The 21,931-nt window shown below is 39.9% G+C and overlaps 1 protein-coding gene across 3 annotated transcripts in view; it reads right to left on the reverse strand.

Moving 5' to 3' along the window:
- Positions 1 to 21,931, reverse strand: part of SULF2 (sulfatase 2) — a 124,254-nt gene that overhangs the window by 81,679 nt on the left and 20,644 nt on the right. Inside the window, exons 1-2 of one of the 3 annotated variants that reach the window (XM_026041918.1) lie at positions 19,094 to 19,169; positions 15,037 to 15,147 (exon numbers count right to left, since the gene is read on the reverse strand). The exons of 1 other annotated variant lie outside the window; for it this stretch is intronic. The gene's annotated coding sequence lies outside the window, so the exon portion shown is untranslated. Of the gene's footprint in view, positions 1 to 15,036; positions 15,148 to 19,093; positions 19,170 to 21,931 lie in introns of those variants that run through there. One more of the 3 variants, XM_026041919.1, reaches the window with a different exon arrangement.

Consider the following 21,931-nt stretch of genomic DNA (forward strand, 5'->3'; position numbering starts at 1 on the left):
AGGCTACACTGGTCACAAAGGTCTATTTAAGCAACAGGTACAAACCCAATGTAGGCAAACAGAGAGCCCCTTTATTTACTAACAGAACAGCTAACGTGTGGGTGGTTGCTCCTAGAAGGGACGTGGCTGTACATTTGTGTATAGGCACTCTCAGTGCAAGTTGCATGTTGACCCAGACTCCGGCATGCAGCTTGGAAAAAGAAAGAAGGAAAAAAAGAAAAAAAAAGGAAAAAAAAAGCACATTTGGCAACAAAGGGCCTTCCTGAAAGCGCAGGGACTGAACCCTGACACTACTCAGCTTCCCTGAATCAACAGAGGCCATTCAGCTCCGCATCTGCGCGGCCAAGCTCATCGCGGTTGAAACTTTGCGGGTGGAGGCTAAATTCAATTAAATATTGGAATCCTTAGCAAGTAAAACAGGAAAGTGTTGGTAAGTTTTGCAGAAAGCAAGAAAATTCAGCCCTTTAGACCAGAAAAACTAGACATGTTTGCTTGAAGGTTTAGTTCTCCGCCTGGACATTCTTCTACTGGGTGTCCAAACAAATGCATCAGTCTCTCAACATCTCCAGCATTTAAAGCGTATTTTGCTTTACGAATCAACAATTAAAACTCCTCACTTCAGAAGATTTCCTTTTCAGTACTTATCCCACACCTACAACACTCTAAAATGGATTATTTTATAAAATAAGACGTATTTCAAATGAGGCAAATTAGCCTGAAATAGGTGAATGCAAGAAGGCTTATGAATAATTAAGTGGCTGATATACAGCTGCAGTAGCGTGAGCCTCTTTTTCACATTGCCATATTTCACAGCATGACACAGGCAAGACTTTGTTCCTGTAATATAAAGAGACTCTTAATTAAGCTTTCATTCTTTGGTGTGGTTTATTTGTATTTATTATCATTTCTCCTTCTTTATATGAGCTCAGATTATTACACTTAACTTTGTAAAATGTCAATTTTCTGCTTAATCTGCTAGATTATTCACCATATTGCTGATGGGATTTCTTTGCTGTTTCTATCTTTTTTAAAAATCAAAGGGCTACACATTCTTTAGGTAGAAATAAATTGCATTATTCCAATCTTCGGAACAAATTGCATTATTCCAATCTTCGGAACAAATTGCATTATTCCAATCTTCGGAACAATCATGTGAAAATTTTCTTGCAGAACAGTTATATTTCATATTTTAACATATTTTCAGTACTTTAGAGTGATCCTAACTCCACCCACAGAGTCCTAAAGCTCCACATAACTGCCCATGTCTTAATGACCTCGGGCTTTGAATGGAACCGTTGTTCTTTGCACACACTCTGTCTGTCACTTTTAATGCGTGAGTATTGACATTGTATCTCTTTTAGGTTCTTTGCAGCCCTTTAATGACCATGCCAATTAATAATGCATCATTCTCTCTCTGCTAGCTAATTTTAATTGCTGTAATTTATGTCCCTAGACAATACTTGCACTACACATGCAATCTATACTACTCTGAGTTAGAAGATCACACTCTCAAGGTCCCTAGCAGATAAACAACACAATTCCAAGTTCATGGACATCATCCACAATTGACATCAATTACTGTTCAAGGAAACAAGTCGTGACATTACAGGTAACAAACAGCTCGTTTTTATGTTCTGGAGCAGAGTGAACTTCCCCGTCAAGGCTTTGACAATTAATTAGAGCTTCCAAGACCGAGTTTTACTGAGACACTCAGATGTCCCTTCAAAAAGGGAAAAAAACCCCACCACCCTAGAATTACAAAAACAGAAATTCTGCAGTTCCTGAGCACAGGCCTATACTGCTGCAAAAATACAGAAATACATGAAAACACCTTCCAGGTGGTATTAGTTTGTGGTATAAACAGACTGGATTTACGTAGTCCTTGCCTACAGCCTGAGATGCTATTGCACAAAACTGGACCTGTAGCTTTTATTAAAACTTGAGATGCTCATGGGTACAAATTAAATTGTGGAGTAAAGAAAAAGACCCATAACTAAATGCAGTTTTGCAGACAGCCCCAAATGAAGGGTGTAGTTGTGCAGTCTGTTTGCCCCATAGTACTCAGCTCATCTGTTGCCAGCATTAGGAACGCTCCACAAACCGTATTCTAGCGCTTCCCTCAGCCCAGCCTGCTCTGACCCCCAGCCCCGGGAAGTTCAGCCCCTCTATTTTTACTGTCACCTCCTATTACTTCCAGTCTCCCCTGTCAAAACCAGAGTGCTCCTTGTGCCAGTTCCTCCCACTTCTTTTCCAAATACAAATATCTTCCAGCCCAGCACCTCACACCCTAGTCTCCCTCATAATTCTCCTTAAGCACGTTAGTCCATTCAGCTCTGTCCAAAGCACATAAAAGTATTAAGACAACCCATCATCTGTGTCTGGGTGCATCTAACTACACCCTGCAGATTCCACTTTAACTGATAGATTCCCATGCTTTATTAAGATACAGGCCTTAGTTTAGCATTTGTGTTACCAATATGAGCACTATTAAAGTGGTATAGGATACAGAAACATTAAATCATTGCCCTCAAGCACAAAAATGACCATTACTATGCAACAAATAAGCACAAGTTCCAAACTGAACCCTATCAGATAAACAAATAAACTTGCTTGTACAAAGTGTAGCAATCAGCATAATTTACCCCACTCCTCTTTCTTTACTGGAGCCTTCCTCCTCTTTAATCACAGTATTGCTTTATAATATACGGGATCACTAACCCAACAGAAAAAGAATCAAGAGCAAAACTTGTGGCTTGCAACGCATCTATCATCATTCAGCTTTCAAGTGCCTCCTAATGAAGCTTTGAAATAGTATACATCTTTAACTAGTCTCCAGTGAACTATATTCTTATATGGAATCCTCAGAACACATCTAAAATGCTCCATAAATTTAGTGGCACAGAGCCAGCGTGTCACATGCCTTTAAGCCGCTTCCTCTTCTCCACCAGGGCTGAGACCCGTCTGGCCGTTGAGCAGCTCTAGGAGGCGGAGGGCTGAGGGGTGACCCCTGCGCCAGCCGACCTGTCAGTGCCCTGCACCCAAATTCCTCACCCTGGAGCTGGGAATCAAACCTAGAGCTCCATCCTCAGGGTGCCTTTCCATCGGAGAAAGGATTTTGAGGCCACTGATGAGAGGCCTTTGCAGGACCTGGCCCACACAGAGGATTCAAGTCTGGTACTGTCAGCACAGAGTGCACCTATCCCACGGTTTTAAGTGCTCCTCTTTAGGAGCATAAAGGTGTGTGTGTGTGTGTGTGTGTGTGTGTGTGTGTGTGTGTGTGTGTGTGTGTGTGTAGCTACAGAACTGGAATGTTCCCAACTGGTTCAGATTCAACCTTCCAATTCTCACGTACCGGCGTTTCCATCTCTGCCACTGACCTCTTCAGTATCAATCACTTCTCACTTCACCGTTTCGAGCTTTTTCTTTTTGCAGGTAACTTATCTTTTCCRTGAACAAAGTAGGGGCTTTTGAGGACGACACACTCCTGCTGCAACACAGAGCCAACATATATCACAAGTCCAATGAAACGGAACCTGTGCGTGCAAGAGCAGCACATTTCTCAGCAAATAGCTCCTAACAGCATTACTGGCTGCAGGAAAGTCAAGGATCAGAGCCAAATGTACCAGTGCCTTCCATTAAAACTCCCTATAAAAAGGGAGATAAAGCCAGCTTCCTAGGGCAGCTGAGGAAATAATCATAATAAAGATGTAGTTCCACTGAGAGCTGCACACAATAGCAAGGTCAGCACAGTGGAGTCTCTAAGTGGTTTAGAATTAAGCTTATATTAGGTTTCTCTGTAGTAGCTCATATGAGAGCTGAAAGGCAATTTTTTCTTTTTCCCCTCTTGTCCTACCATGCTCAGATCAGTAATAACTCAGTCAAAGAAAGAGCCTAATGCCATTTTATGCATAAAAAATACAAAACAAGGTTAAAAAAAAATCTCCTTAAGTGTACTCTGTTGTTTTCCTCTAATTTCTGAAAGATTGGGCATAGCCTCTACATTACAGCAAACAAACAAAAAAAAACGCACAGAGTTGTAGCGAAACTAAATCCTACATGCTCCAGATTTCTAAGACTGGAACAGCTATAAAGGAATTCACTGCATCTAGGACTAGCAGCTGCTGCTGTTGAAAATAATTTTGCTTTAATTAGAGAGCTTTTGCAGAGTTTCTCATTATCTGTATACTTAAGTACAAGCAGGCTCAAAGGCTGTGCAATTACTTTCTTGGTTGCTTCTTTGGCCTACAACATGGTTTAAGTTGTGCAACATTCATGGTGAAATTTAGAAGTTTTGAAAGGCAAATTTTCCCCATCTCTGCTCTACTTCTTATAGTAAACAAATAATAAACTAGCCAAAACAAGTCCCCCTCAACCAACAAGGTGTTGATACCAAATACTAGATAAGAGGCTACATTTTTATGGACTGGTTCAATACAAAATACTACTTTGGCAAAGTTAAAACCACAAACAATTTTCAAAATTTGTTTACCAGACATTTTARCAATTCTCAAAGCGCCAGTCAAAACATTAAGGTCTGCCTGGTGTAGGTAACATATCAACCACATCTTGAAGGACTAAAACAGCTCACTTTTCAAAATGAATTTAGGTTCAAACACAAACACACTAAATATGACAAGAGTCAATTAGAGACCTGTCTGAAAGGTGACTCTAATCAAAGGAGGAAGGAACAATGATATAATGGCAAAGAAACGAGCACCTTCAGACTGGAACAAGTCATTTGTACGTGATGACTCTTGAAAGGCCTCACCTTAAGAGATCTATGGCACGTGCCACCAAGAAGGGATCTGTGAAGAGCTAAATTAAATATACTGACACCAAGCATTTGTCAGAATTATAACTCAAGTGTGCATAGAGGGATATTTTCATTATGGCTCCAAACTACATTTCTTTCAAGGAATGGCTGAGGTTAAAATGCATCCCTGGAGGTCACCCACTTCTTGCTCAAAAGGGCATCACTTCAAAGCACCTTTGGCTGCTTGGGACCCTTATCAATCAAGTTTGAGCATCTCCAAGGCTGGAGCTTCCACAAGTCTGTGGACAACTTGTCTGAGCATTTGCTAAATTTGGCAATTGCAGATGTTTCACTGTTTGATCAAGTTTGACATCACCAGACCCCAATTCAGTAACTTACAAAGGCAAACAGAAATAAAAATTAAAATAAAAGAAAAAAAGTTAAAGATAGGAAAGACTATGGTACTATCGGTCAGAACTGATTTCATGGAATTAAGAGTCTAAGCTGCAAAGGGAGAAGAAAGCAAAAGAAAAGGAAGTAGAAAGAAATCTTTACACCTGCTCAGGTATTTGGTTGCTGTCACCTCCCGTCAAGAAAAATGCTGTGTTTTGAATACAAAATGACATTAAGGAAAGGTTGAGTGAATTTGCAATAAACAGAAACAAGGTATGCTCCAAAATAAATACTCAGGCACTCTGATGTGAAACAAATTTGTGCGGTGGTAACTGAAGTCAGAATCTTGCAAATATTATTACTAAAGTGGTCTGTGTCACAGCCCTCATTCCCAGACTCCAACCCTTGCACACACGCAAACCCCAAGCTGTAACCCCACATTTCATTTTTAATATATCCATATGTTTTAATTATTACTCATCTTCCCTGCTGTTGACCTGCAGGGAAATAATGTCTCATCCTTTAATACACCACGAATATTATTGTTTAATTATTGCTTGTATACACCTACTACCTAAAAATAAGGCACAAATTAAATATATGCTCCAATTTAACAGAGGATTTTTAAATCTCTTTTGTAATTTTGTAACTATGTAGGCCAAGCAATGACTTGGCCTATGTAAGTAATATAAAATTCATAATACTAATAAAGAAGCAAATGTAGTTAACATACCATCTTAAACATTTAAATTCCATTAGAAAGGCATCGAGAACTTGYATAAATCAAGAAGACATTCATATCAATTTTTCTTCTACAGATGTGGCTTGTAACCACTTTAGCTAATTGATTTTGGCACTTCATGAGAAGATACTAGCTTTGAATCAAGTTCTTTGTAAGATGACATGAAACACTTGACAGCAGATTAATAAGGACATATTGCTAACACCACACATTTAGCTGAAACAAAATTGGAAGTCTGAAACTGATACCAAATTCAAATTGATCACTATTCTTTAATTTAAGTCTTTTCCCAGCCATAGCCTCATTTGCAGTGTCACATRAGGCTTCCTGTGCCAGAACTCTTCTGCACACGGATAAAGCCCCATGTCAGGGCAAACGAGAGGAATAAAAACCTACCTCTCACATCGCCAGAGTCCAGACTCCCTAACGTCAATGACTGGCAGTGTTTCAGGCACTGTTCAGGGACACAGTTTGTCCTTTATAGACGCACACTAACACAAGGTGACACAAAAAATGGATCCTTGTACTCATTTTGTGGATGCAGACCAAGGTCTCATTGAGCTCCTCGCAAGCAGGGGACAGAAAGCAACTATGCAGTTCACCTCATTGTGTTCCATTAAAGGAGCTTCCTCTGCCCCTTCCGTGAGCACTGCTGGTTGTTGAGCGCTTCCAGCCATGGGAAGTGGTTGGGCAACCCTTYGACTGGCAGAGACACAGCCCCTAGAACCGCTGCTTCCAGCAGCTGTGGTCCCTGCCACTCCACTCCTGGCGAGTGGTCACGCTGCACATCCTCCTACACAGTCACTGCAGGAAAGCAGAGTGCCCTTGCTGGAGCTGTCCCTGCAAAAGAGCAGCCAAGGGCTGAAAGAAAAATAACAGCCAGACTGAGATGTAGGGTCTTYGGAAAGGCCTGCAAAAGGTTATGATAAATACAGAGAGTTCTCATAAAAYGCAAGCAGGAAAAAACAAGCAATAGAGAGGAGGAGGAGGAATATGAACAGCTTGTTGAAACAGAAACACCAGAGGTAATTAGCAAAAGAGCAGCACAGCTGTTTGCTGCCCTGCTCCAATAAAAGGTAAATGGACTGATCCTTAAGCCGGACATGCTTTAGAGATTCCAGCCTAGCCAGCAGCTCAACTGTAGTTTTAATTACACCAATCTGTCACCTGCATTTATTGTAACAGACAGCATTTAGGACCACTGCATCGCAACTATTTCATCCACAACAGTGATTCTCACCACATCTTTTTGCGAACCAGACACCATACAGCAAGACTAGTTCCAAGAACGGGCTGCAGAAGATGCCCTGGTGTGAACAGTGAGGATCAGACAAGAGGAAGACGGGCTACATTTCAGCTGCATCTTTCTTGTATGCACTACAGACTCCCAGTCATGGTTTCAGGTCTGGTCTGCAGGTCTTAAACTAAGCAGGGACGAGCAACTCTCTAAAAGCACACGCAGAAGGTTGTTTTCCACATAAACTGAAGATTCAGTCCAGTGTAAGGCAAACATGACATGGTTTAAAATTGTACCTTGGCTGAAGTTGCATCTTATAAGACGACTGAAATCATACACCTGACTGTTTCAGTTYAGCTTGATGTATTTTATTACTAGTTGATTAAAAAGTCACACTACCAATGAACTATATGCAGAATTTTAAATCTCTCCTGCCCCAAATGAAGGAACCATGACACCAGATCCTCAGCTGACAGAAATCAATGCACCTTGTGAGTTTAAAGGCACTACACTGATTAACAATATAATGAACATTTTCCCCTTAAGCTTTCTCAGAAAAGTGGCAATTTCTATATATACAACAGAAGACTAAAATATACGCTCTTCATTACTTTCAGAAAGATTTCCTGGAAATTGTGAAAAGAAGATTATTCTTTGAATGTAAAAAGGAAAGTTTGAACTTCATTGCATAGACAAAACTACTCTTGGGTTTGCAGGTTTCGAGCACACCTTCAAAACTACTCAAGGAACATCTGAGCAAGTTAATTGACAGAGACACAGCTACTGAAATAGCAAGACAGGGGTCTGCTTTTGTTTTTAAAGCTTAGGAGGTCATTAATCGCGCTTCTACAGACATCCATCAAGGCAAGTAATCAAGAGTTCCAGTATCAGCAGTTCTAAGTTATTTGAGCTAGAGACAGTGTGCAAAATTTTGCTTTATTTTTCACCTATGACTAGAGGGGTTCAGGTATCAAAATCAGACTTCAGCAACACGTGGGCAAAGGCCATAACTTAAGATTTTTTCTAGAAAGGCAACTCGGCAGCATAACCACATTTGTATGATCCCCTTTCTAAGGCATGATTTGTTCAGGACATGAAACATATCCCCACTAACCTACCTGCAGCATTTTGCACGACACCTGCAGGAAGTACTTCCAGGCAAGCATMAACTAACACTGCTGCACACCGATGCAAATGATGTCTTTGGCCAAGCGTCAGACCACCACGTTGCAAAACTACTCGTAAGCAGCCGTCTTCTCCTTCCCCCTGCTCTCCCCTGTTTTAAGGTTAATTGCCAGAGGGACTTTTTCCCAGTACATGAAACCAGCTGGTTGCCTGCGGCACTCTCCACTCCCACTTGTGTTCAGCATGGACTGAGCCCGAATTCTTCTGCAACCACCAYTGAATGGGCATTTTTATTTGGTCATGATGCTCTCTATGGACCCCAGAAATAATTCAGGTCTTACTGAATTTACTGCTAAACCAAGCACAGAGACAGAGAGACAGAAACCTGAACACAGCAGAAAAGGCCCCACTAAGTCCCTGTAGCATCAGCACTTGTGCCACAGCAAGTGGATCTGCACAAACAGACATTAGGATTTTTACAGATTCCCAGACAGTCTGATTTTCAGGAGTCTTGAACATTCATACTGACAGAGAGGCAAGCAGAGCTATTAACAGCGCAACAGAAAACGCAAGATGATTAAAAACCTGTTTGAAGAGGCAACTGTGATCCCTGCGATTCATCTGCTTCAGTTCAGCTTTTAAGTCTAAATCAAGATACGATAAGAAGAGCTGAGTCAYGTGGAAGGTACATTTAAAACTTTTAAAGTTGTTCTTAATATTTTATTCACAAGGTATCCTGCTACCAATGTCGTTAATGTGCATATCAGAAGCAACAGCTGAAAAATCAGACAAAATGTATAATGCTTAAAGGGAAAGAAGGCTCAAAATCTGGTACTACAGTAGGGAAGCAGTACTGCAAAAAAGTGACCTCTGTTACACCCTCTAGCTATAGTGGTGTCTGCAATTTTGCAATGTAAACTCAGAATTCTATCTCTAGCTTAAATAGCTTCTAGTTAAAAGTACCAATGCAAACTTTACAATGAATTTAAAGAAAAAATAGCTACTTATAAATCCCAACTGTTTTCACCACAGTGTTTATTACAGCAGACATGAAGAGTGAGCACTGTGTTTTCTCCTAAAAAAAAGGATGCAGTCACCAGCAGGGAACATAATTACTCAACTGCTCTCTGCTAGGAAGTGATACCTTGTCACGGAGCACAGTACGTATTTGCTGAGGAGCAAGAAGGTAACTTTCAAAAAGGATATGGAAAGCTTTTACCATGAAAAAAGTGACACAATCTGTAGGAATATACTGTGTTATTTTAAAGAAGATTTTAAGTTCCCCTTTAAGCTCCTGCCTAGTGCAAATCTTCTGTATCTTACAAAAATAACAGCGGAACGAAGCCTCAGTAACCTCTTCACACTTGAGGCAGTTCACAGATCCTATTTCACGGCTCATTCAAAAGGAAGATTAGGAGGACTTTTTCCATTTCATATATTAAATGGTTTAATTCACAAGGGACTCAAGTCAGAGTAAGTATCCAAAAATAGTAATGCTTCCTGTATAAACTGTATTTTGTCATCCCAATTAAAGCATTCTGCACCTGCACGGTCACCAAGTGCCATTGCTCCTTCTCATTTACAYATTTCAAGGCATAAACCCTACAAGTAGGGAAGAACTCAGCCTAGGTCTTTAAAAGTCAATGCCAGTTTTCTAATAAAATAATGTGATTAATTTTATTATTGATGACATAAAAAAAATCTGTAGTAAGAAAAAAATGGTCAAAAAAGAATATTGGCTTACAAAGAACCTTAATCTTAAACTAACTCAAAGAATTTGCAGTTGTTTATCAGTAAAAATAGAAAGCGTTGTTGCACTAGGTAGACCAAGGAATAAAAATTAAAATCACATTTCTACTATGCCTATCCTAGTAAAAAAATACCAAAGGATCCTAAATAAGTAGGACCCCTGACATCCTCTTCCTCACCCAAATACATTTTGCTGGAGGAGGGAAAACACAGGTTGAGACAGCATAGCTGAAAAACATAAGAAATTAAATACTGTGCTAGAGTAACCTGCCTCAGCAGTCAGATAAAAAGCTGTAAACTATAGCAGAATTCCAGCTTTCATTTTACTTGTTCTCTTGATTTTATTACATGTACTTACAGCTACTTTCACCAACACAAAATACATAATACACCAATTAACCCAAAAAAGAATAATCTACAATTTTTGTCCATTGATAGTGTTTTTTTTTGCTACTTACATAACTGTTACTATAAACAAAAACAAATAAAATAGCTAGAACACACTGTAGAAGACAAGTACAAGACATGACACTCGATTCAGATTTTACCCTCTGCAACTGAATTGCCCCAAGAGCAAACCCAGGCAAGCCTCGAGCTTCCCRAGAAGCCCCATCCCAAGCAGCACGMGCATTTCCCCTGCAGAGCTGGGTCTAGTAAAGTTTTGACTCAACAGCAAAAAYGCCTTAAGACGAGCTAAGTGACATGGTTAAGTAGGACACTCTGCTGCAACGGGCTGCGTCCGACTGGGTTTAGATGCCACAGCACAGTGCTGGGCAGCAACACAAGCCCTGTGAGCACATTAACACATTACCAGATGCAATTAATGAACTCTGAGTCTGAGCAAAGCTAATTAATCCAAGCACAAACTTTGACTGATGCTGGCTGTGCRCTCCCAATTCGCTATGCTGAGACAGAGGCAGGGGGAGCAGGGCTCAGCAGCGTGGCAGAAGGGAGCACATCTGCACACAGAAAAGGCTGCACGACAGTAAACGAGCTCAARCCAAGGTGCCTCCATCCTCTGCAAAACAGCACCAAAAATGTGTAACGGATACTTCAGAAATTATAATCTTGAAATTTAGAAATAAAATCCATTTATTAAACAAAACAATCCTACTTGATGTAGTTTACAGTATTTTTAGGCATAAGCACTCTGACCCACTTCCCTTACCTTGACACATACACTTTAAAACCTGAAACTTCTCAGAATTTGGATTGGTTTATGAATATTATTGGCTTACACAGAAGACTGCAGTGCCAAGCAGCAGGGGTTTGCTGCCAGTAGCACTGGCTGCTTCCTCAGGCAAGCAAGTTCCCTTGGGCCTCACCTGCACCTCCCGGCCTGGCGCTGCTGGAGGTACATTCCTTGTACAGCTTTATTCGGATTAGAGCTTGACAAAAGTTCCACTTTATGCTATACAGAGGTAAGAAACCACTTACATATATTTACCAAACTTCTTCATCAGGGCACAAATAACTGAAAAAGATAGATACCACCTGACAGTCTTTTGAACAAAATCTGTCTAAACCGCCCCGACTCCCACATCCACTTCAGTGCCCCTTTTTTTCTGCTTAACATCTGGGGCTGGAAGTCAGGATGCAAGCAAGGTACATACCCTGAGACCAGGACACGTGAACAAAATACTCCTACTCCACAGTTCGTGGACAATGTGGCGTCTCTAGACTGTCATTAACACTTAAATTGGCCGTTCAGTTGAGTCAAGAACCATAATCACCTTGGATGAACTTCAGGCTAGGTAATTAACATCAACAATCTGTTTTCTTAACAAGTCAATGTCCTTCTATTTTGCAGTATGCATTGAAGTAAATATACATATATATATAAGCAATTAGAAACTCATAGAAGCCTATTTTCCTTCTTATGTACTATTTCCAAGTTACACTGTATCTGTTCATTCCTGCACCTGAGACATCTCGGATGGACACAAATATTGCAGATGATGCATGAGGACTAAGATTGCCTGTACTCCACATCACTGGCCCCATCTACAGAAACTGCAGCTGGACTAGGACAAGATAAGCCAAGAAGGCTAAATCATTCTGGCAGAAAAGGGAACAAGAACTTTGCATAACAATAATTCAGAATTAGATACAAACAGTTTTGTTTCTAATTATTATGGTTTGTATTCTTTAAAATACAAGTTAGGCAGCTAACATCTTCAAAATATTAAGGTATCCACAGTAGGGAACATAGGAAGTCACAATTTTATTCTTTAACAATATTCTTTATTACAGGAAAAAGTGGCAGGCTTCAGATCTCACCATTAACATTCAAAGAGCATTAATGTAATTAAGTTCAGCTCTAGACCTCCTCTTGTTACACTCTCTTGAGAGAGATGCTTTCTTTTGCATCTTTGAAGACTTAAAGAGGTGCTTTTGTATTAACATGAATTTTTCCATTTGAGGGTTTAGGCTGTACTTCCAAAACTTGTAAAGGACACATGACAGTGATCAGAGCACAAGTCCMCCATATATTAAGCCAATTACAATTAGCACTGCACAGTATAAACTCAAAAAAGAATTTCACTATGAAAGGTGAATAAAAAAATCCAGTAACTAGGGAAACTACTGCAAAAAGGCCATAATATTTAAAATATTTGATCGGAACAAGAGGTCAATACAAGCATTTGAAGTATACTGAGTGGCTACTCAACTTTAAGTGTTTTTAACCAYAAAATTTAACTGTCATTAATGAATTTTCACTTGCTTCCACCCTAGACTGTTTTGATAACATATCACAAACTCAGTATCTTTTCTAATGCTGCAATGTGCTAAATGGCCTATGTTACAGCCTAGATAAAATGCATATCTTGCCATTCCTTCTCCCACTATCTTTCAAAGATCAGCTTCCAGGCAGATGAAAGAAAGGAGGCCAGGAGGTTGTTATGATCATTGAGGCATCACAGCCAGGCTGTGGTAGTAGGAGCTGCAATTAGACTTCATGATCTTGAAGGTCTTTTACAGCCATAATGATTCTATGCTCAAAATTAAGCATTCAATGCAGACAAAAATTAAACACAAAACCTTCCTTGACTATACCTATTACATATGTCTTTCACAGTGATCCGTAACCAGATTCACGTGGGGCAGCAGATTGCTGTGCAGGCTGACCTTTGAGTATCTATCTTCTCAAAGCTGGGCAACCACGCATCCCAACACATGTGCAGCTGCCAAGCACTACAGCAWGGCTTTACGGAGAAATTTTTACTTTTTCTAGCTTCCTTGCTACAAGACTCCAAAACAAGTGCAGCTAGAACATCATTCATTATTAGTTAGCTCTAACAATCTTTCAAGTGCACTTGCCTATAAACAAAATGCGCTWACTCCTCATTAGCCAAACATTCAAACGCGATGCCTATTACCTTCATAATGACCAACTATATTTCTCCTCATTTTTGTAAAGTTAAACYAGCCAAAACAGCACAAAGAACTTAAGAATTGGGTTTCTCCAGGAAACCAGGACCTCTAACTTAGGAGTCATCTTTAAAAATGAGAGAGAAAGCATCATTGCAGCCCAGACACCCAATTCACCTGAGGCAGCCCTCAGTACGAGATATCAATATTCTTCGTAAAACAATCATGCAGTTGTTTTCTACATGGAAGTCCAACTAGGACGTTTTGTTTCCTCAATGTTAGACTCCCATACCATAACTTTTTTTTTTAATCCCTATGGACCATAATTTACTGAGCAGTGCAGCCCACTTCAAAAATTAGCCTGCTTCAAAAATGAGGGCTTTTACGGTGCAAGCATGTTTATGTTCACAGTTATCTATTTTTGACTGCTTGCTATAACGCTAAAGCAGAAGATGGCTTCAGGACGCCCTCTCAGCAAGGGAGGGACTTTCCAGCACTCACAGGAGGAGCAGAATATCTAACTCTCCTTGGAATGAGTCAGGAAGMCGTTTTGTGGCTGTGATTTAACTTTACCATGTGCTTTGTTCTCCTAGTCATACCTCATAGAAGGGAAAGCTCRTATCATTTTCCAGCAGAGATGTTTAGAGCAGGCAAGAAGTTACATGCAGAAATTACCGGTGAACTAAACCGTGAACCCTTTGCACATATTGATAAGCTGTTTATTGATGTGAAGAGTTTCGTTAAGTATAAACAGGAACAAGACTTTAGCCTAATGTAATCATGACATAAACCCCARCTAAATATGCAACAAAGTATTATCTAAGAAGTGGAAGTTGCCTTTACAATAATAACTAGAAGCAAACGAGGAAGGTTAATGAGAATCATCTCGAAGGGGTACTTTAGAGCATACAAGAGACTGTCTTCCCCTGTCGAAGCGGGGCTTTCTGGCTGGGCCACCTGACCCTTGCACTTTCTCGTCCTTTGTACTGACCGCATCTATTCCTGCTAACAGACTCAAGGAAAGGCCGAATTAATTTTGAAGAGGCAGATCTCTACAGTCTAAGATGCGAAGCCCCGCCAAGGATAACAAGAACTTAATAGTCCACAGAGTTTGAAAAATATTAGTCAAATGCAGCCATCAGCTTTCAGAACACACATAGGAGACACCACTACAAACGTGTTATGAAAGACAGCACTAACAAAGTTGAAGGGTGATTAGACAGCAAGTAAGATGCTGCGCTCTGCAAGTTAATTTTTTTCAGCCTATATCACAGCTTTGCCTTCCCATTTGCTGTGGTAGCTGAGGATCACACTACCGATTTAGTCAAGAAGTGAYGATACAGTAGCTTTGAATGCTGGAGATGATGAGAAGACAACGTACCAAGAGGTAGGAATGCAACTTTTCAGAGAGGGAGAAAGAGAGAGCAAGTTTCTGAATTGGTGCTGTTCACTTTGTGGTGGTGTTTGAAAGCAATAAAATAAAGTTATTAAACAGTTCTTACCCTCTAATCATTTCTGCAAGAAGTAAATTTGAACTCAATGTTCTCCAGATTTGCATGAAAGGCAATATGAGCAAATGAAATGGAATGCCCTCCAAAAAAGGCTCCTTTCCATCAGTCACTGGTTAGTAATCTTGCATTATCTCAGATGTACTAACGAAYTTACCACAGACTCATTACTCGGGAAGGGAACATGCACTGGGTTGGCTTGGCAGCCAGGCAGGAACACTCCTCTTTCCTTCCTCAGTCAGAGGACAGAAGGTCTGCATGACAGTCCCTAAAAGAAGCAAGAGGAGATGAAATCTCTTCTTGTAAGCAAAGAAAAAAAGTGGGAAGAAAATATTTTGCTTGTATCTGTCTCCCTCCCTGGGCCCTCCTCAGTTCAGGAAGCTGTTTTCTACTGCGTATGAAGATTCTAGTACATTTTGTTGACCACAGCACAGGAACATCATAATCTTTGTGAAAGAGATTTACCTTGCCCTTGAGTCATCTCAGGAAATTCAAATTCAGGCAGGCTGATAGAATTCAGTATTTGCTCAGCAATATTTTTTGTTCARTTTGACAGCCCATACTGACACGAACCCATGAGAAAATGTTGCTCTGAATTATAAACACCGAGTATCCTCCATTCTATTGTATAGAATATCAAAAATATGCCCCCCTCCAAACTTCTAGATTAAATCGAGCTTAGACAACATTAATTAGGACTTGCTAAATTTGCTTAGTTCAACCTTAGTTTTAAATAGTCATGCTATATAATTGAGTTTTCATGAAAATATACACAAGATGAGACTAAAAGAAAACGAACAAGCTATCTCATAAAGACTCAGTTATTTCTCTATCTGCCTGTCATCTGTGACCACAGTAGTGCTCTTTTTGGGGAAGGGTGTTAGAAAGTGGAAGTTGCAGTCAATGTCTTATCTGCACCCTTCATGCTGTGAAACCTGCTATTTGTTAAACATTGTTAATATTCATAACACCCCTATCTTCCTTAAAATGAAAATACGTTTAATCCTTTACTGCTACCATAGATAGGATGTTCTTTGAAGTTTTTGCACTAATCGGTGACTCAGAATCACAGGTTTGTAACRCTGCACATTGAACTATTGAAATATTTGTCATTGGATTTTACTGCCTTCTCCTTCATTTGAAAGATACATGTTCCTTCCTTACAAATAGGAAGTAATTCCATTTTTTTTGTTATTCCAGCAAAAGCTGTCAACCAGCCATGCATCTCGGGAGTCTGGTACTTCCTATGACACAGTTAAAAGCTTTTTCTAGCCAAAATAGTGTAGCCCAGATCATCTGAAAGCAGTAAGTGTATTTGATGAATGTTTTAATGGACACAGCACTGGAAGGTCAGGATTCATCTAGCACTGTAAAACATTGGAAAAAACTGAAGAGTGCACATGAAGCAAACAGAGAAGCCCAAGCCTCACTGAAACGTCATAAAATCTGTAGAACAGTCCATGTTTTCCAAAGTCAAATCCTGTCCAATTCTGAAATAATGAAGATGATGAAAACCATCTGTATGAAATGTAAGTATTCATCCACTTTCTTTCCCTGAGGGAACGGAGTCTTTTTGTATTTCTTGGCAAGTTTAAATTCATTTTTACAAGGTATTTCACATAAAGCAACTGCATATTATTTTGSTTACTCACAGTTGAATGTCTAAGCTACAGAATGAGTAATAAAGTCTACATATATTGCTAAGATTTGAGGAAATATAAAAAAAATATACTCCGAGTAGACAGTAACTGAACTGCTGAAGTTGATTGCTCCAGAACTACTTAACATGGCATGAGGATTCCAGTGCCAGAGTCTATCCAGGCCACAGTAAATTGTTTATGCAGACCACATTTATGATCAAGAAGAAAGATGGTACTAACTTGTAGAACTTGGAGAAGGTTTGATTAAGTCTCCTCACCAGAGGAATGGGCACAGGACTAGGGAACTAAGAAGGAACCAAAAATACATGTTTTTCTGGAAGAATTCTTGATCATTTTTATTTATTTGTACCGCTGAGGATTCTCTGGCAAGAAAGCACCTCACAGCAGCTGCTGGAGAATTCTGAGATTACAAACCAGCAAGAAAGGTAGGTGAAAGAAGCAATTAAATGCAGACTTTCCTTCATATCTTCTGCAATTAGTTTGTATGGAAATAAGGTAGAGATGTGAGAAATATTTGTCATCCCTGTAGCCACTACAGAAAAATATGTTCAGACTTGAAGTCTAGCTCTGAATTAATGTTTGTACATAAACATCAAGATTAAATTTCAGCAACTTTCATTTGTCATGTTATACAGTTTGTCAAGTACCTTTACCCTAGAACTTCATCACACAATATTTATGTTTACAGAATAAAGTCACAACAGCATTATATACACGAGAGAAAGTAAAAGGAAGAGAGAAGGGGCATGCAAACATTTTTTTCTTCTTTACAAGCTCCAATACATTCACATACAATATATAAATACAAAAAATTAAGTTACAACAGCTGCATTCATACTCCATTCTGCAGTTGAACATGTAGTCCACCTGAGGAACTGCTATCATTGCTATAAGTGCATGCTGCTACTTCCTACTGTTACCATAATGGATTATTAATCACCCAATGCCTGGAACACACATTGCTTACTGCAATTATGAATGGCCAATATAGCTAGAGTATTGCTATTACCAAACATCAGGTTTAGAGTGATTATCATTCTGCAAATAAGAATGTTAAAAACATCAGGAGGTAATTTGAGACATCACTCCATGACTCCACTTTTCCATTATGCCAGACAGCAGAGGAAATTCACTAATTCACATTAAYGAACAAGGGGATCTCTTACAAGAAATTTGGAAAGTATATGACATGACAGAAACTAATCACATCCATTGAATCTTCGTGCTACATTTGGAAAACCTGGTCTTCTTTTTAAGACATTCATTCTGCTACATCCCAACACAATCTTTTTCCCCTTCTTTCCCCCAGCTACACCACCACAATCCCAGTTTTTCCTAAATGACTCAAACTACAGCAAGATCAGCAAGTACAACAATTGATTTCTAAGGTGGTTTTGAACTGTTTAATACACATACAGACCAACAAAAATTGGCCAATGGAAAATTGCTTCTCCTGAACTTTTTCTGTGGAAGAAGCCCCTTACCTGAAACACCCACTTCTGAAAAGACATCTGTTCATTGCTGATGCCTCTGTCTCTATACGGATTTTCTTTGGGACAAGTTAGAMAAGTTATAGAAAAATAAAAGCCAAGGCTCAAAATATCCCCAACATTTGATACCATGCGTGATAGTTCACCGCAGGGCCTCAATCTTCTACTCGGACAAGGAAACACTTATCAGTGGGTTTTATGGATACTAGTAATAACAGAAAAAGGATAACTAAGATTGAGTTTACAGATTAAATAATTTGTTCCAAATAATGCATGCTGTCCTCCAGTCAGCCAGTCTTATCCCTTTCTTTCCTATATTCTCCCTCTCAAGGTCACTGTCTCTTATTTTGGGCTCCTCTTGCATTCTTCTGCTCTAGGGAACCTAGGCTCTGTTTGTCAAGCTTGGCATCCTAATCCTCCTCTTCATGCCTTTATGGATGCACTGCTCCAGGCTACACCAAGCCAGGACCTCTTTCCCAGCACAAAGTTTCATTTCCAGAGCCTCCACAGGGCCCCTGCCTGGCCAGGCCGCAGCCTCCCTGCTCCATCACAGCAGTTGTGATGGATCAAGTTCCAACAGGGCTGGAAACATGGGGACTACTATAAAAGCACTGCATAAAGTTCAGTCCTTCCCTTCTCCTTTCTTCGATTTAAAGTTCAAACTGCATTTTATTTATCCTGATGTAAGACCAGGAGACCTTTTCTTGAAATCTAAACAGCTGTACTAGTAAAAGGAGTATCAGACCTAGATTGTTTACAATAGGCTTGGAATTGTTTACTGAAATAAGTGCCTTTACATATACAGTGTGTGAAATACAGAACTAAAATGATCTGGGCAACTCCTCCACCAACGTATTCCTTTAAAAATCCCATTCTGTCTTTAAAGACATAAGGGAAGAAATGCCTTTCTTTTCCCTTCCTAGCCTGTCAGGTCCTGCTGCGCGCTACAACAACAGATACCACGAGGAAGGAGCGCGAAGCTTTGCGACTGCTCTCCATTTCCCTCCCCTTCCTTAATGCCACTGGCATCATTTAAACACCCCTTGGAGCAGTTTATACTCACTGAGTACATCAAGGAAGGACAGATCACGGCTGTGCACACAGCTCCGAAGCAATAACTGTTGGGCAAGCAACGTGCACTGCAAGGGGAGAGAAAAATGAGTATGTAAGAGCACTGGCCATAGCCCCCTGCCGCCCCTCGCAAGGTGGGGCGGAGAGGGAGATAGAAGCAGAAAGGGAAAACACCCCAAATTAAAAAGGAATGAAGGAGCAAAGGCTTTTTGAAGCCCCTATTTCAACGAGCATAGCTATATTTTACCACAGTACCACTGCAGAACAGTTACAAGAGCTAGAGATATCACTGTGCACATTTTAAGAGTGTGCACTGTATAACTCCACTGGAGAWTCAAAGCAAATGTAATCATTTATATGCTCAGTTCCCATCACACTCCACTGTTCTATGCAGCCCGATTTTTTGTTAGAATAAAACCCTAATGAAAAAAAATCCTTCTGGAAACAGGATTTAGAAATTTAGTTCAGCCACATTTCTTTAAATTGTGGCTAGTGCAACAAATAATCTATTTAACAGCAATTAAAAGAAATGCAGTTGTTCTCAGACATAAGAATGATTTTCAGAGTTGCAACAAGATTTAATTGCTGATGCTTTCAGTTTCTACTTYGCACACTTTATTTCCCTTCCTTCCCCTTTCCATGCATTGTGACGTATGTCATAATTCACARAAGTTGGCTTTTTTTGCTTATATTTTTCCCTAGTGTAATTGCATATAATCATGCAAGGAACCACGACCTCGTGGACAAAACTAAGCCCAGCTCATGAGGATGCAGAGGGCAGGAGACGCACACGCTGCCGAGTGACTGATGGTGTCCCTTATGTGCTACCTGCAGGCAAAAGAAAACATCTTTGTAAGCTTTCAATCACCCTGATGAAGAGCCACTCTACTTAGCATATAACTGCAAGGATTATAATATTCGGCTATAAATCTTTCCATTACAAGGCAAACGTACCCATTAATTGTGGCCTCAAGGCCTCTCAGTTTTGAGATCATTTGTATTTTGCAAGCGCGCAGGGCACACGCTGAGCAGATCTGTGTCAGAAACACAGTACAGAGATGAAAGAAGAACAAAAGGGAGGCATCCAAAGAGTCTAAAACAACATGTAACAGTGACGAACAAATTTTCACTGAAGCAAAACTGTGATGAATACAGTTCTCACCTCTACTACGCAACCCTAGCTGGGCTGTTTTGGAGACTGGCTATTTTAAGTTGACAGAAGTTGCCATCCCAAGCAGGGCCTCTACGTCTCGCCTTAAGACACAGAATCACTAATTTAAGCCCACCACACACAGACCTACGCACGTAGCACTCTATGCCAATTCTTTTAAATAGTAGCTATGAAGTCACCAGTACCCAAAACAAACATCTATAAGTAGAATTAATGACATATGAGCACAGAAAGAAGTCAGAAGAAGCTAAATGCACCTAAAAGTTACTGCCCCCTGAGATTCCTGGTTTTAARCTGTTACTATAGTAAAACAACATAAAGAAGAAAAAAAGAATTTATAAACATGAAGGGTCTTTGATAGATTAGATCCTTATCCATTCTATATTCTCAATAGCTTGCACATATACCAACGTGCATGCAACAYCCACAACAGACACAGCACAGATTTGAGATGTAAATGTCTGCAAAGATAGAAGTTTCTAAGGTTCTACTCTCTGGCATTAGGCACATTTTGGTTATAACATATCCAGAGGATCAGTGCTCAACAGTCTCAGCTTCTTCCCACAATGCAAGAGAAAACAGCGTTTGCATTTAAATGTGATTTTTCCAGGATATGGTGTGCATTGCTAGCACTGAAGTGATTGTACATAAAGAACTTACAGATGCAATGAAAGCAAAAACCCATGAGCAGAAGTTTGATTCAGTCAGTAATATAATTAATGAGTATGCAGGCAATTAAATACCGTTTTATACAAATGTTAACGGCACACTTCTGTTAATAGCACTGCTTAAATCAAGTTCGACCAGCATGCYAATAATACCTACCTGAAACAGACTGAGACAACACAACTAACCTAAAGAGTAACCAATTTCTGAATAACCATAATATACAAAGCAATATGTCAACAGCATCATCATCTTCTAAATCCAATTTACATCCTACTTCTTCCAAAGCATCAAGATAGGATCACAAATGTATGATCACAAAATTGAAGCACAGCTCAGTCGGCCCCCATAGCTCAGCATGCACGACGTACCTCAGGCAAGGTTTGGAGACCATGAAGAAATGGGAAGCAGCAGCAGAATTTACGACACAGACATGTCAGGGGGAATCTGCATCAGGGTTTTACTAAGTAGTAGCTATTGTTASTCTCAGATATTTGGCTGAAGCTCGAATCAAATCATTCCCTACTAGAGATGAAACCATTTCTACCTAACCTTACAGAGTGCAAGGGAAGCAGAAGGAAATTCAAACTGTTACAACCTGATGCGATGGAACAATCAAAAAGTGACAAAAACTGCATCTCGGAAACAAAGTTAAATTAAAACCAAAACTCAACAAAATTGAAACAAAATTGAAACATTCTTGCCCAGTGGTTGGTCCTCTATTGGCGGGACACAACCAAGCCACAGATGTTACTGATGTCTAACCAGTTTCTATGCAAGTGCAGATAGTCAACATTTGAACTTTGATCAGCCCAGACTTGGATGTGAATGAATAACTGCCACAATTATAGTAACTTTGTGAGACAGATGGTTGCCAGACATAGCTTCACATCAAGTGACCAAAAGTCTCCGCTGCTTTTAGATATGTAGCTAGAGTAACATCATATGTAGAATATTAGACTGTCGTTCATCTCTCCAGAAACAGGATGGTCC

The sequence above is a fragment of the Nothoprocta perdicaria genome, unplaced genomic scaffold (assembly GCF_003342845.1).
Source record: "Nothoprocta perdicaria isolate Ctin4 unplaced genomic scaffold, notPer1 scaffold_3, whole genome shotgun sequence".
Classification (NCBI taxonomy): Eukaryota; Metazoa; Chordata; class Aves; order Tinamiformes; family Tinamidae; genus Nothoprocta; species Nothoprocta perdicaria.